The sequence below is a fragment of the Camellia sinensis genome, chromosome 8 (genome assembly GCF_055761805.1).
Source record: "Camellia sinensis isolate YWXY chromosome 8, ASM5576180v1, whole genome shotgun sequence".
In the NCBI taxonomy this organism is placed as follows: Eukaryota; Viridiplantae; Streptophyta; class Magnoliopsida; order Ericales; family Theaceae; genus Camellia; species Camellia sinensis.
In genome coordinates this window covers 1428659-1443797 of record NC_138968.1, presented here as the reverse complement: position 1 = coordinate 1443797, position 15139 = coordinate 1428659, and positions in this window count along the sequence as shown.

Sequence of the window (15139 nt, the reverse complement as noted above, 5' to 3'; positions counted from 1 at the left end):
AAGTAAATGCCGTATTTACATATCTGCCACTATGCAGGAGAATCCGTATATGTGTTCGAGTGTTCGAAACGTAACGCGTGAGAAATTGTAAGTAAACGCCGTATTTACATATCTGCCACTGTGCAAGAGAATCCGTATAGCTGTTCGAGTGTGCGAAACGTAACGCGCGAGAAATTGTAAGTAAACGCCGTATTTACATATCTGCCACTGTGCAGGAGAATCCGTATAGGTGTTCGAGTGTTCGAAACGTAACGCGCAAGAAATTGTAAGTAAACGCCGTATTTACATATCTGCCACTGTGGAGGAGAATGCGTATAGGTGTTCGAATGTTCGAAACGTAACGCGCAAGAAATTGTAATTAAACGCCGTATTTACATATCTGCCACTGTGCAGGAGAATCCGTATAGGTGTTCGAGTGTTCGAAACGTAACGCGCGAGAAATTGTAAGTAAACGCCGTATTTACATATCTGCCACTGTGCAGGAGAATCCGTATAGGTGTTCGAGTGTTCGAAACGTAACGCGTGAGAAATTGTAAGTAAACGCCGTATTTACATATCTGCCACTGTGCCGGAGAATCCGTCTAGGTGTTCCAGTGTTCGAAACGTAACGGGCGAGAAATTGTAAGTAAACGCTGTATTTACATATCTGCCACTGTGCAGGAGAATCCGTAAAGGTGTTCGAGTGTTCGAAACGTAACGCGCGAGAAATTGTAAGTAAACGCCGTATTTACATATCTGCCACTGTGCAGGAGAATCCGTATAGGTGTTCGAGTGTTCGAACCGTGACGCGCGAGAAATTGTAAGTAAACGCCGTATTTACATATCTGCCACTGTGCCGGAGAATCCGTATAGGTGTTCGAGTGTTCGAAACGTCACGGGCGAGAAATTGTAAGTAAACGCCGTATTTACATATCTGCCACTGTGCAGGAGAATCCGTAAAGGTGTTCGAGTGTTCGAAACGTAACGCGCGAGAAATTGTAAGTAAACGCCGTATTTACATATCTGCCACTGTGCAGGAGAATCCGTAAAGGTGTTCGAGTGTTCGAAACGTAACGCGCGAGAAATTGTAAGTGAACGCCGTATTTACATATCTGCCACTGTGCAGGAGAATCCGTATATGTGTTCGAGTGTTCGAACCGTGACGCGCGAGAAATTGTAAGTAAACGCCGTATTTACATATCTGCCACTGTGCCGGAGAATCCGTATAGGTGTTCGAGTGTTCGAAACGTAACGGGCGAGAAATTGTAAGTAAACGCCGTATTTACATATCTGCCACTGTGCAGGAGAATCCGTAAAGGTGTTCGAGTGTTCGAAACGTAACGCGCGAGAAATTGTAAGTAAATGCCGTACTTACATATCTGCCACTATGCAGGAGAATCCGTATATGTGTTCGAGTGTTTGAAACGTAACGCGCAAGAAATTGTAAGTAAACGCCGTATTTACATATCTGCCACTGTGCAGGAGAATGCGTATAGGTGTTCGAATGTTCGAAACGTAACGCGCAAGAAATTGTAATTAAACGCCGTATTTACATATCTGCCACTGTGCAGGAGAATCTGTATAGGTGTTGGAGTGTTCGAAACGTAACGCGCGAGAAATTGTAAGTAAACGCCGTATTTACATATCTGCCACTGTGCAGGAGAATCCGTATAGGTGTTCGAGTGTTCGAAACGTAACGCGCGAGAAATTGTAAGTAAACGCCGTATTTACATATCTGCCACTGTGCCGGAGAATCCGTATAGGTGTTCGAGTGTTCGAAACGTAACGGGCGAGAAATTGTAAGTAAACGCCGTATTTACATATCTGCCACTGTGCAGGAGAATCCGTAAAGGTGTTCGAGTGTTCGAAACGTAACGCGCGAGAAATTGTAAGTAAATGCCGTATTTACATATCTGCCACTATGCAGGAGAATCCGTATATGTGTTCGAGTGTTCGAAACGTAACGCGTGAGAAATTGTAAGTAAACGCCGTATTTACATATCTGCCACTGTGCAAGAGAATCCGTATAGCTGTTCGAGTGTGCGAAACGTAACGCGCGAGAAATTGTAAGTAAACGCCGTATTTACATATCTGCCACTGTGCAGGAGAATCCGTATAGGTGTTCGAGTGTTCGAAACGTAACGCGCAAGAAATTGTAAGTAAACGCCGTATTTACATATCTGCCACTGTGCAGGAGAATGCGTATAGGTGTTCGAATGTTCGAAACGTAACGCGCAAGAAATTGTAATTAAACGCCGTATTTACATATCTGCCACTGTGCAGGAGAATCCGTATAGGTGTTCGAGTGTTCGAAACGTAACGCGCGAGAAATTGTAAGTAAACGCCGTATTTACATATCTGCCACTGTGCAGGAGAATCCGTATAGGTGTTCGAGTGTTCGAAACGTAACGCGTGAGAAATTGTAAGTAAACCCCGTATTTACATATCTGCCACTGTGCCGGAGAATCCGTCTAGGTGTTCCAGTGTTCGAAACGTAACGGGCGAGAAATTGTAAGTAAACGCCGTATTTACATATCTGCCACTGTGCAGGAGAATCCGTAAAGGTGTTCGAGTGTTCGAAATGTAACGCGCGAGAAATTGTAAGTAAACGCCGTATTTACATATCTGCCACTGTGCAGGAGAATCCGTATAGGTGTTCGAGTGTTCGAACCGTGACGCGCGAGAAATTGTAAGTAAACGCCGTATTTACATATTTGCCACTGTGCAGGAGAATCCGTATAGGTGTTCGAGTGTTCGAAACATAACGCGCGAGAAATTGTAAGTAAACGCCGTATTTACATATCTGCCACTGTGCAGGAGAATCCGTATAGGTGTTCGAGTGTTCGAACCGTGACGCGCGAGAAATTGTAAGTAAACGCCGTATTTACATATCTGCCACTGTGCAGGAGAATCCGTATAGGTGTTCGAGTGTTCGAACCGTGACGCGCGAGAAATTGTAAGTAAACCCCGTATTTACATATCTGCCCCTGTGCAGGAGAATCCTTATAGGTGTTCGAGTGTTCGAAACGTAACGCGCGAGAAATTGTAAGTAAACGCCGTATTTACACATCTGCCACTGTGCAGGAGAATCCGTATAGGTGTTCGAGTGTTCGAAACGTAACGCGTGAGAAATTGTAAGTAAACGCCGTATTTACATATCTGCCACTGTGCAGTAGAATCCGTATAGGTGTTCGAGTGTTCGAACCGTGACGCGCGAGAAATTGTAAGTAAACGCCGTATTTACATATCTGCCACTGTGCAGGAGAATCCGTATAGGTGTTCGAGTGTTCGAAACGTAACGCGCGAGAAATTGTAAATAAACGCCGTATTTACATATCTGCCACTGTGCAGGAGAATCCGTATAGGTGTTCGGGTGTTCGAACCGTGACGCGCGAGAAATTGTAAGTAAACGCCGTATTTACATATCTGCCACTGTGCAGGAGAATCCGTATAGGTGTTCGAGTGTTCGAACCGTGACGCGCGAGAAATTGTAAGTAAACGCCGTATTTACATATCTGCCACTGTGCAGGAGAATCCGTATAGGTGTTCGAGTGTTCGACACGTAACGCGCGAGAAATTGTAAGTCAACGCCGTATTTACATATCAGCCACTGTGCAGGAGAATCCGTATAGGTGTTCGAGTGTTCGAACCGTGACGCGCGAGAAATTGTAAGTAAACGCCGTATTTACATATCTCCCACTGTGCAGGAGAATCCGTATAGGTGTTCGAGTGTTCGAACCGTGACGCGCGAGAAATTGTAAGTAAACGCCGTATTTACATATCTGCCACTGTGCCGGAGAATCCGTATAGGTGTTCGAGTGTTCGAAACGTCACGGGCGAGAAATTGTAAGTAAACGCCGTATTTACATATCTGCCACTGTGCAGGAGAATCCATAAAGGTGTTCGAGTGTTCGAAACGTAACGCGCGAGAAATTGTAAGTAAACGCCGTATTTACATATATGCCACTGTGCAGGAGAATCCGTAAAGGTGTTCGAGTGTTCGAAACGTAACGCGCGAGAAATTGTAAGTAAACGCCGTATTTACATATCTGCCACTGTGCAGGAGAATCCGTATATGTGTTCGAGTGTTCGAAACGTAACGCGTGAGAAATTGTAAGTAAACGCCGTATTTACATATCTGCCACTGTGCAAGAGAATCCGTATAGCTGTTCGAGTGTGCGAAACGTAACGCGCGAGAAATTGTAAGTAAACGCCGTATTTACATATTTGCCACTGTGCAGGAGAATCCGTATAGGTGTTCGAGTGTTCGAAACGTAACGCGCAAGAAATTGTAAGTAAATGTCGTATTTACATATCTTCCACTGTGCAGGAGAATGCGTATAGGTGTTCGAGTGTTCGAAACGTAACGCGCAAGAAATTGTAATTAAACGCCATATTTACATATCTTCCACTGTGCAGGAGAATCCGTATAGGTGTTCGAGTGTTCGAAACGTAACGCGCAAAAAATTGTAAGTAAACGTCGTATTTACATATCTGCCACTGTGCAGGAGAATCCGTATAGGTGTTCGAGTGTTCGAAACGTAACGCGTGAGAAATTGTAAGTAAACGCCGTATTTACATATCTGCCACTGTGCCGGAGAATCCGTCTAGGTGTTCGAGTGTTCGAAACGTAACGGGCGAGAAATTGTAAGTAAACGCCGTATTTACATATTTGCCACTGTGCAGGAGAATCTGTATAGGTGTTCGAGTGTTCGAACCGTTACGCGCGAGAAATTGTAAGTAAACGCCGTATTTATATATCTGCCACTGTGCAGGAGAATCCGTATAGGTGTTCGAGTGTTCGAAACGTAACGCGCGAGAAATTGTAAGTAAACGCCGTATTTACCTATCTGCCACTGTGCAGGAGAATCCGTATAGGTGTCCGAGTGTTCGAACCGTGACGCGCGAGAAATTGTAAGTAAACGCCGTATTTACATGTTTGCCACTGTGCAGGAGTATCCGTATAGGTGTTCGAGTGTTCGAAACATAACGCGCGAGAAATTGTAAGTAAACGCCATATTTACATATCTGCCACTGTGCAGGAGAATCCGTATAGGTGTTCGAGTGTTCGAACCGTGACGCGCGAGAAATTGTAAGTAAACGTCGTATTTACATACCTGCCACTGTGCAGGAGAATCCGTATAGGTGTTCGAGTGTTCGAACCGTGACGCGCGAGAAATTGTATGTAAACGCCGTATTTACATATCTGCCACTGTGCAGGAGAATCCGTAAAGGTGTTCGAGTGTTCGAAACGTAACGCGCGAGAAATTGTAAGTAAACGCCGTATTTACATATCTGCCACTGTGCAGGAGAATCCGTAAAGGTGTTCGAGTGTTCGAAACGTAACGCGCGAGAAATTGTAAGTAAACGCCGTATTTACATATCTGCCACTGTGTAGGAGAATCCGTATACCTGTTCGAGTGTTCGAAACGTAACGCGCAAGAAATTGTAAGTAAACGCCGTATTTACATATCTGCCACTGTGCAGGAGAATCCTTATAGGTGTTCGAGTGTTCGAAACGTAACGCGCGAGAAATTGTAAGTAAACGCCGTATTTAGATATCTGCCACTGTGCAGGAGATTCCGTATAGGTGTTCGAGTGTTCGAACCGTGACGCGCGAGAAATTGTAAGTAAACGCCGTATTTACATATCTGCCACTGTGCAGGAGAATCCGTATAGGTGTTCGAGTGTTTGAAACGTAACGCGCGAGAAATTGTAAGTAAACGCCGTATTTACATATCTGCCACTGTGCAGGAGAATCCGTATAGGTGTTCGAGTGTTCGAACCGTGACGCGCGAGAAATTGTAAGTAAACGCCGTATTTACATATCTGCCACTGTGCAGGAGAATCCGTATAGGTGTTCGAGTGTTCGAAACGTAACGCGCGAGAAATTGTAAGTAAACGCCGTATTTACATATCTGCCACTGTGCAGGAGAATCCGTCAAGGTGTTCGAGTGTTCGAAACGTAACGCGCGAGAAATTGTAAATAAACGCCGTATTTACATATCTGCCACTGTGCAGGAGAATCCGTAAAGGTGTTCGAGTGTTCGAAACGTAACGCGGGAGAAATTGTAAGTAAATGCCGTATTTACATATCTGCCACTGTGCAGGAGAATCCGTATAGGTGTTCGAGTGTTCGAAACGTAACGTGCGAGAAATTGTAAGTAAACGCCGTATTTACCTATCTGCCACTGTGCAGGAGAATCTGTATAGGTGTTCGAGTGTTCGAACCGTTACGCGCGAGAAATTGTAAGTAAACGCCGTATTTACATATCTGCCACTGTGCAGGAGAATCCGTATAGGTGTTCGAGTGTTCGAATCGTAACGCGCGAGAAATTGTAAGTAAACGCCGTATTTACCTATCTGCCACTGTGCAGGAGAATCCGTATAGGTGTTCGAGTGTTCGAACCGTGACGCGCGAGAAATTGTAAGTAAACGCCGTATTTACATATTTGCCACTGTGCAGGAGTATCCGTATAGGTGTTCGAGTGTTCGAAACATAACGCGCGAGAAATTGTAAGTAAACGCCATATTTACATATCTGCCACTGTGCAGGAGAATCCGTATAGGTGTTCGAGTGTTCGAACCGTGACGCGTGAGAAATTGTAAGTAAACGTCGTATTTACATATCTGCCACTGTGCAGGAGAATCCGTATAGGTGTTCGAGTGTTCGAACCGTGACGCGCGAGAAATTGTAAGTAAACGCCGTATTTACATATCTGCCACTGTGCAGGAGAATCCGTATAGGTGTTCGAGTGTTTGAAACGTAACGCGCGAGAAATTGTAAGTAAACGCCGTATTTACATATCTGCCACTGTGCAGGAGAATCCGTATAGGTGTTCGAGTGTTCGAACCGTGACGCGCGAGAAATTGTAAGTAAACGCCGTATTTACATATCTGCCACTGTGCAGGAGAATCCGTATAGGTGTTCGAGTGTTTGAAACGTAACGCGCGAGAAATTGTAAGTAAACGCCGTATTTACATATCTGCCACTGTGCAGGAGAATCCGTATAGGTGTTCGAGTGTTCGAACCGTGACGCGCGAGAAATTGTAAGTAAACGCCGTATTTACATATCTGCCACTGTGCAGGAGAATCCGTATAGGTGTTCGAGTGTTCGAAACGTCACGGGCGAGAAATTGTAAGTAAACGCCGTATTTACATATCTGCCACTGTGCAGGAGAATCCATAAAGGTGTTCGAGTGTTCGAAACGTAACGCGCGAGAAATTGTAAGTAAACGCCGTATTTACATATATGCCACTGTGCAGGAGAATCCGTAAAGGTGTTCGAGTGTTCGAAACGTAACGCGCGAGAAATTGTAAGTAAACGCCGTATTTACATATCTGCCACTGTGCAGGAGAATCCGTATATGTGTTCGAGTGTTCGAAACGTAACGCGTGAGAAATTGTAAGTAAACGCCGTATTTACATATCTGCCACTGTGCAAGAGAATCCGTATAGCTGTTCGAGTGTGCGAAACGTAACGCGCGAGAAATTGTAAGTAAACGCCGTATTTACATATTTGCCACTGTGCAGGAGAATCCGTATAGGTGTTCGAGTGTTCGAAACGTAACGCGCAAGAAATTGTAAGTAAATGTCGTATTTACATATCTTCCACTGTGCAGGAGAATGCGTATAGGTGTTCGAGTGTTCGAAACGTAACGCGCAAGAAATTGTAATTAAACGCCATATTTACATATCTTCCACTGTGCAGGAGAATCCGTATAGGTGTTCGAGTGTTCGAAACGTAACGCGCAAGAAATTGTAAGTAAACGTCGTATTTACATATCTGCCACTGTGCAGGAGAATCCGTATAGGTGTTCGAGTGTTCGAAACGTAACGCGTGAGAAATTGTAAGTAAACGCCGTATTTACATATCTGCCACTGTGCCGGAGAATCCGTCTAGGTGTTCGAGTGTTCGAAACGTAACGGGCGAGAAATTGTAAGTAAACGCCGTATTTACATATTTGCCACTGTGCAGGAGAATCTGTATAGGTGTTCGAGTGTTCGAACCGTTACGCGCGAGAAATTGTAAGTAAACGCCGTATTTATATATCTGCCACTGTGCAGGAGAATCCGTATAGGTGTTCGAGTGTTCGAAACGTAACGCGCGAGAAATTGTAAGTAAACGCCGTATTTACCTATCTGCCACTGTGCAGGAGAATCCGTATAGGTGTCCGAGTGTTCGAACCGTGACGCGCGAGAAATTGTAAGTAAACGCCGTATTTACATGTTTGCCACTGTGCAGGAGTATCCGTATAGGTGTTCGAGTGTTCGAAACATAACGCGCGAGAAATTGTAAGTAAACGCCATATTTACATATCTGCCACTGTGCAGGAGAATCCGTATAGGTGTTCGAGTGTTCGAACCGTGACGCGCGAGAAATTGTAAGTAAACGTCGTATTTACATACCTGCCACTGTGCAGGAGAATCCGTATAGGTGTTCGAGTGTTCGAACCGTGACGCGCGAGAAATTGTATGTAAACGCCGTATTTACATATCTGCCACTGTGCAGGAGAATCCGTAAAGGTGTTCGAGTGTTCGAAACGTAACGCGCGAGAAATTGTAAGTAAACGCCGTATTTACATATCTGCCACTGTGCAGGAGAATCCGTAAAGGTGTTCGAGTGTTCGAAACGTAACGCGCGAGAAATTGTAAGTAAACGCCGTATTTACATATCTGCCACTGTGTAGGAGAATCCGTATACCTGTTCGAGTGTTCGAAACGTAACGCGCAAGAAATTGTAAGTAAACGCCGTATTTACATATCTGCCACTGTGCAGGAGAATCCTTATAGGTGTTCGAGTGTTCGAAACGTAACGCGCGAGAAATTGTAAGTAAACGCCGTATTTACATATCTGCCACTGTGCAGGAGATTCCGTATGGGTGTTCGAGTGTTCGAACCGTGACGCGCGAGAAATTGTAAGTAAACGCCGTATTTACATATCTGCCACTGTGCAGGAGAATCCGTATAGGTGTTCGAGTGTTTGAAACGTAACGCGCGAGAAATTGTAAGTAAACGCCGTATTTACATATCTGCCACTGTGCAGGAGAATCCGTATAGGTGTTCGAGTGTTCGAACCGTGACGCGCGAGAAATTGTAAGTAAACGCCGTATTTACATATCTGCCACTGTGCAGGAGAATCCGTATAGGTGTTCGAGTGTTCGAAACGTAACGCGCGAGAAATTGTAAGTAAACGCCGTATTTACATATCTGCCACTGTGCAGGAGAATCCGTCAAGGTGTTCGAGTGTTCGAAACGTAACGCGCGAGAAATTGTAAATAAACGCCGTATTTACATATCTGCCACTGTGCAGGAGAATCCGTAAAGGTGTTCGAGTGTTCGAAACGTAACGCGGGAGAAATTGTAAGTAAATGCCGTATTTACATATCTGCCACTGTGCAGGAGAATCCGTATAGGTGTTCGAGTGTTCGAAACGTAACGTGCGAGAAATTGTAAGTAAACGCCGTATTTACCTATCTGCCACTGTGCAGGAGAATCTGTATAGGTGTTCGAGTGTTCGAACCGTTACGCGCGAGAAATTGTAAGTAAACGCCGTATTTACATATCTGCCACTGTGCAGGAGAATCCGTATAGGTGTTCGAGTGTTCGAATCGTAACGCGCGAGAAATTGTAAGTAAACGCCGTATTTACCTATCTGCCACTGTGCAGGAGAATCCGTATAGGTGTTCGAGTGTTCGAACCGTGACGCGCGAGAAATTGTAAGTAAACGCCGTATTTACATATTTGCCACTGTGCAGGAGTATCCGTATAGGTGTTCGAGTGTTCGAAACATAACGCGCGAGAAATTGTAAGTAAACGCCATATTTACATATCTGCCACTGTGCAGGAGAATCCGTATAGGTGTTCGAGTGTTCGAACCGTGACGCGTGAGAAATTGTAAGTAAACGTCGTATTTACATATCTGCCACTGTGCAGGAGAATCCGTATAGGTGTTCGAGTGTTCGAACCGTGACGCGCGAGAAATTGTAAGTAAACGCCGTATTTACATATCTGCCACTGTGCAGGAGAATCCGTATAGGTGTTCGAGTGTTTGAAACGTAACGCGCGAGAAATTGTAAGTAAACGCCGTATTTACATATCTGCCACTGTGCAGGAGAATCCGTATAGGAGTTCGAGTGTTCGAACCGTGACGCGCGAGAAATTGTAAGTAAACGCCGTATTTACATATCTGCCACTGTGCAGGAGAATCCGTATAGGTGTTCGAGTGTTTGAAACGTAACGCGCGAGAAATTGTAAGTAAACGCCGTATTTACATATCTGCCACTGTGCAGGAGAATCCGTATAGGTGTTCGAGTGTTCGAACCGTGACGCGCGAGAAATTGTAAGTAAACGCCGTATTTACATATCTGCCACTGTGCAGGAGAATCCGTATAGGTGTTCGAGTGTTCGAAACGTAACGCGCGAGAAATTGTAAGTAAACGCCGTATTTACATATCTGCCACTGTGCAGGAGAATCCGTCAAGGTGTTCGAGTGTTCGAAACGTAACGCGCGAGAAATTGTAAATAAACGCCGTATTTACATATCTGCCACTGTGCAGGAGAATCCGTAAAGGTGTTCGAGTGTTCGAAACGTAACGCGGGAGAAATTGTAAGTAAACGCCGTATTTACATATCTGCCACTGTGCAGGAGAATCCGTATAGGTGTTCGAGTGTTCGAAACGTAACGTGCGAGAAATTGTAAGTAAACGCCGTATTTACCTATCTGCCACTGTGCAGGAGAATCCGTATAGGTGTTCGAGTGTTCGAACCGTTACGCGCGAGAAATTGTAACTAAACGCCGTATTTACATATCTGCCACTGTGCAGGAGAATCCGTATAGGTGTTCGAGTGTTCGAATCGTAACGCGCGAGAAATTGTAAGTAAACGCCGTATTTACCTATCTGCCACTGTGCAGGAGAATCCGTATAGGTGTTCGAGTGTTCGAAACGTAACGCGCGAGAAATTGTAAGTAAACGCCGTATTTACATATCTGCCACTGTGCAGGAGAATCCGTAAAGGTGTTCGAGTGTTCGAAACGTAACGCGCGAGAAATTGTAAGTAAACGCCGTATTTACATATCTGCCACTGTGCAGGAGAATCCGTATACCTGTTCGAGTGTTCGAAACGTAACGCGCAAGAAATTGTAAGTAAACGCCGTATTTACATATCTGCCACTGTGCAGGAGAATCCTTATAGGTGTTCGAGTGTTCGAAACGTAACGCGCGAGAAATTGTAAGTAAACGCCGTATTTACATATCTGCCACTGTGCAGGAGAATCCGTATAGGTGTTCGAGTGTTCGAAACGTAACGCGCGAGAAATTGTAAGTAAACGCCGTATTTACATATCTGCCACTGTGCAGGAGAATCCGTATAGGTGTTCGAGTGTTCGAAACGTAACGCGTGAGAAATTGTAAGTAAACGCCGTATTTACATATCTGCCACTGTGTAGGGGAATCCGTATAGGTGTTCGAGTGTTCGAACCGTAACGCGCGAGAAATTGTAAGTAAACGCCGTATTTACATATCTGCCACTGTGCAGGAGAATCCGTATAGGTGTTCGAGTGTTCGAAACGTAACGCGCGAGAAATTGTAAGTAAACGCCGTATTTACATATCTGCCACTGTGCAGGAGAATCCGTATAGGTGTTCGAGTGTTCGAACCGTGACGCGCGAGAAATTGTAAGTAAACGCCGTATTTACATATCTGCCACTGTGCAGGAGAATCCGTATAGGTGTTCGAGTGTTCGAAACGTAACGCGCTAGAAATTGTAAGTAAACGCCGTATTTACATATCTGCCACTGTGCAGGAGAATCCGTATAGGTGTTCAAGTGTTCGAACCGTGACGCGCGAGAAATTGTAAGTAAACGCCGTATTTACATATCTGCCACTGTGCAGGAGAATCCGTATAGGTGTTCGAGTGTTCGAACCGTGACGCGCGAGAAATTGTAAGTAAACGCCGTATTTACATATCTGCTACTGTGCAGGAGAATCCGTATAGGTGTTCGAGTGTTCGAAACGTAACGCGCGAGAAATTGTAAGTAAACGCCGTATTTACATATCTGCCACTGTGCAGGAGAATCCGTCAAGGTGTTCGAGTGTTCGAAACGTAACGCGCGAGAAATTGTAAGTAAACGCCGTATTTACATATCTGCCACTGTGCAGGAGAATCCGTAAAGGTGTTCGACTGTTCGAAACGTAACGCGCCAGAAATTGTAAGTAAACGCCGTATTTACATATCTGCCACTGTGCAGGAGAATCCGTATAGGTGTTCGAGTGTTCGAACCGTGACGCGCGAGAAATTGTAAGTAAACGCCGTATTTACATATCTGCCACTGTGCAGGAGAATCCGTATAGGTGTTCGAGTGTTCGAACCGTGACGCGCGAGAAATTGTATGTAAACGCCGTATTTACATATCTGCCACTGTGCAGGAGAATCCGTATAGGTGTTCGAGTGTTCGAAACGTAACGCGCGAGAAATTGTAAGTAAACGCCGTATTTACATATCTGCCACTGTGCAGGAGAATCCGTAAAGGTGTTCGAGTGTTCGAAACGTAACGCGCGAGAAATTGTAAGTAAACGCCGTATTAACATATCTGCCACTGTGTAGGAGAATCCGTATACCTGTTCGAGTGTTCGAAACGTAACGCGCTAGAAATTGTAAGTAAACGCCGTATTTACATATCTGCCACTGTGCAGGAGAATCCTTATAGGTGTTCGAGTGTTCGAAACGTAACGCGCGAGAAATTGTAAGTAAACGCCGTATTTACATATCTGCCACTGTGCAGGAGATTCCGTATAGGTGTTCGAGTGTTCGAACCGTGACGCGCGAGAAATTGTAAGTAAACGCCGTATTTACATATCTGCCACTGTGCAGGAGAATCCGTATAGGTGTTCGAGTGTTTGAAACGTAACGCGCGAGAAATTGTAAGTAAACGCCGTATTTACATATCTGCCACTGTGCAGGAGAATCCGTATAGGTGTTCGAGTGTTCGAACCGTGACGCGCGAGAAATTGTAAGTAAACGCCGTATTTACATATCTGCCACTGTGCAGGAGAATCCGTATAGGTGTTCGAGTGTTCGAAACGTAACGCGCGAGAAATTGTAAGTAAACGCCGTATTTACATATCTGCCACTGTGCAGGAGAATCCGTCAAGGTGTTCGAGTGTTCGAAACGTAACGCGCGAGAAATTGTAAATAAACGCCGTATTTACATATCTGCCACTGTGCAGGAGAATCCGTAAAGGTGTTCGAGTGTTCGAAACGTAACGCGTGAGAAATTGTAAGTAAACGCCGTATTTACATATCTGCCACTGTGCAGGAGAATCCATATACCTGTTCGAGTGTTCGAAACGTAACGCGCAAGAAATTGTAAGTAAACGCCGTATTTGCATATCTGCCACTGTGCAGGAGAATCCATATAGGTGTTCGAGTGTTCGAAACGTAACGCGCGAGAAATTGTAAGTAAACGCCGTATTTACATATCTGCCACTGTGCAGGAGAATCCGTATAGGTGTTCGTGTGTTCGAACCGTGACGTGCGAGAAATTGTAAGTAAACGCCGTATTTACATATCTGCCACTATGCAGTAGAATCCGTATAGGTGTTCGAGTGTTCGAAACGTAACGCGCGAGAAATTGTAAGTAAACGCCGTATTTACATATCTGCCACTGTGCAGGAGAATCCGTATAGGTGTTCGAGTGTTCGAACCGTGACGCGCGAGAAATTGTAAGTGAACGCCGTATTTACATATCTGCCACTGTGCAGGAGAATCCGTATAGGTGTTCGACTGTTCGAACCGTGACGCGTGAGAAATTGTAAGTAAACGCCGTATTTACATATCTGCCACTGTGCAGGAGAATCCGTATAGGTGTTCGAGTGTTCGAAACGTAACGCGCGAGAAATTGTAAGTAAACGCCGTATTTACATATCTGCCACTGTGCAGGCGAATCCGTAAAGGTGTTAGAGTGTTCGAAACGTAACGCGCGAGAAATTGTAAGTAAACGCCGTATTTACATATCTGCCACTGTGCAGGAGAATCCGTAAAGGTGTTCGAGTGTTCGAAACGTAACGCGTGAGAAATTGTAAGTAAACGCCGTATTTACGTATCTGCCACTGTGTAGGAGAATCCGTATACCTGTTCGACTGTTCGAAACGTAACGCGCAAGAAATTGTAAGTAAAAGCCGTATTTACATATCTGCCACTGTGCAGGAGAATCCATATAGGTGTTCAAGTGTTCGAAACGTAACGCGCGAGAAATTGTAAGTAAACGCCGTATTTACATATCTGCCACTGTGCAAGAGAATCCGTCAAGGTGTTCGAGTGTTCGAAACGTAACGCGCGACAAATTGTAAATAAACGCCGTATTTACATATCTGCCACTGTGCAGGAGAATCCGTAAAGGTGTTCGAGTGTTCGAAACGTAACGCGTGAGAAATTGTAAGTAAACGCCGTATTTACATATCTGCCACTGTGCAGGAGAATCCGTATACCTGTTCGAGTGTTCGAAACGTAACGCGCAAGAAATTGTAAGTAAATGCCGTATTTGCATATCTGCCACTGTGCAGGAGAATCCATATAGGTGTTCGAGTGTTCGAAACGTAACGCGCGAGAAATTGTAAGTAAACGCCGTATTTACATATCTGCCACTGTGCAGGAGAATCCGTATAGGTGTTCGTGTGTTCGAACCGTGACGCGCGAGAAATTGTAAGTAAACGCCGTATTTACATATCTGCCACTGTGCAGTAGAATCCGTATAGGTGTTCGAGTGTTCGAAACGTAACGCGCGAGAAATTGTAAGTAAACGCCGTATTTACATATCTGCCACTGTGTAGGAGAATCCGTATAGGTGTTCGAGTGTTCGAACCGTGACGCGCGAGAAATTGTAAGTAAACGCCGTATTTACATATCTGCCACTGTGCAGGAGAATCCGTATAGGTGTTCGAGTGTTCGAACCGTGACGCGCGAGAAATTGTAAGTAAACGCCGTATTTACATATCTGCCACTGTGCAGGAGAATCCGTATAGGTGTTCGAGTGTTCGAAACGTAACGCGCGAGAAATTGTAAGTAAACGCCGTATTTACATATCTGCCACTGTGCAGGCGAATCCCTAAAGGTGTTAGAGTGTTCGAAACGTAACGCGCGAGAAATTGTAAGTAAACG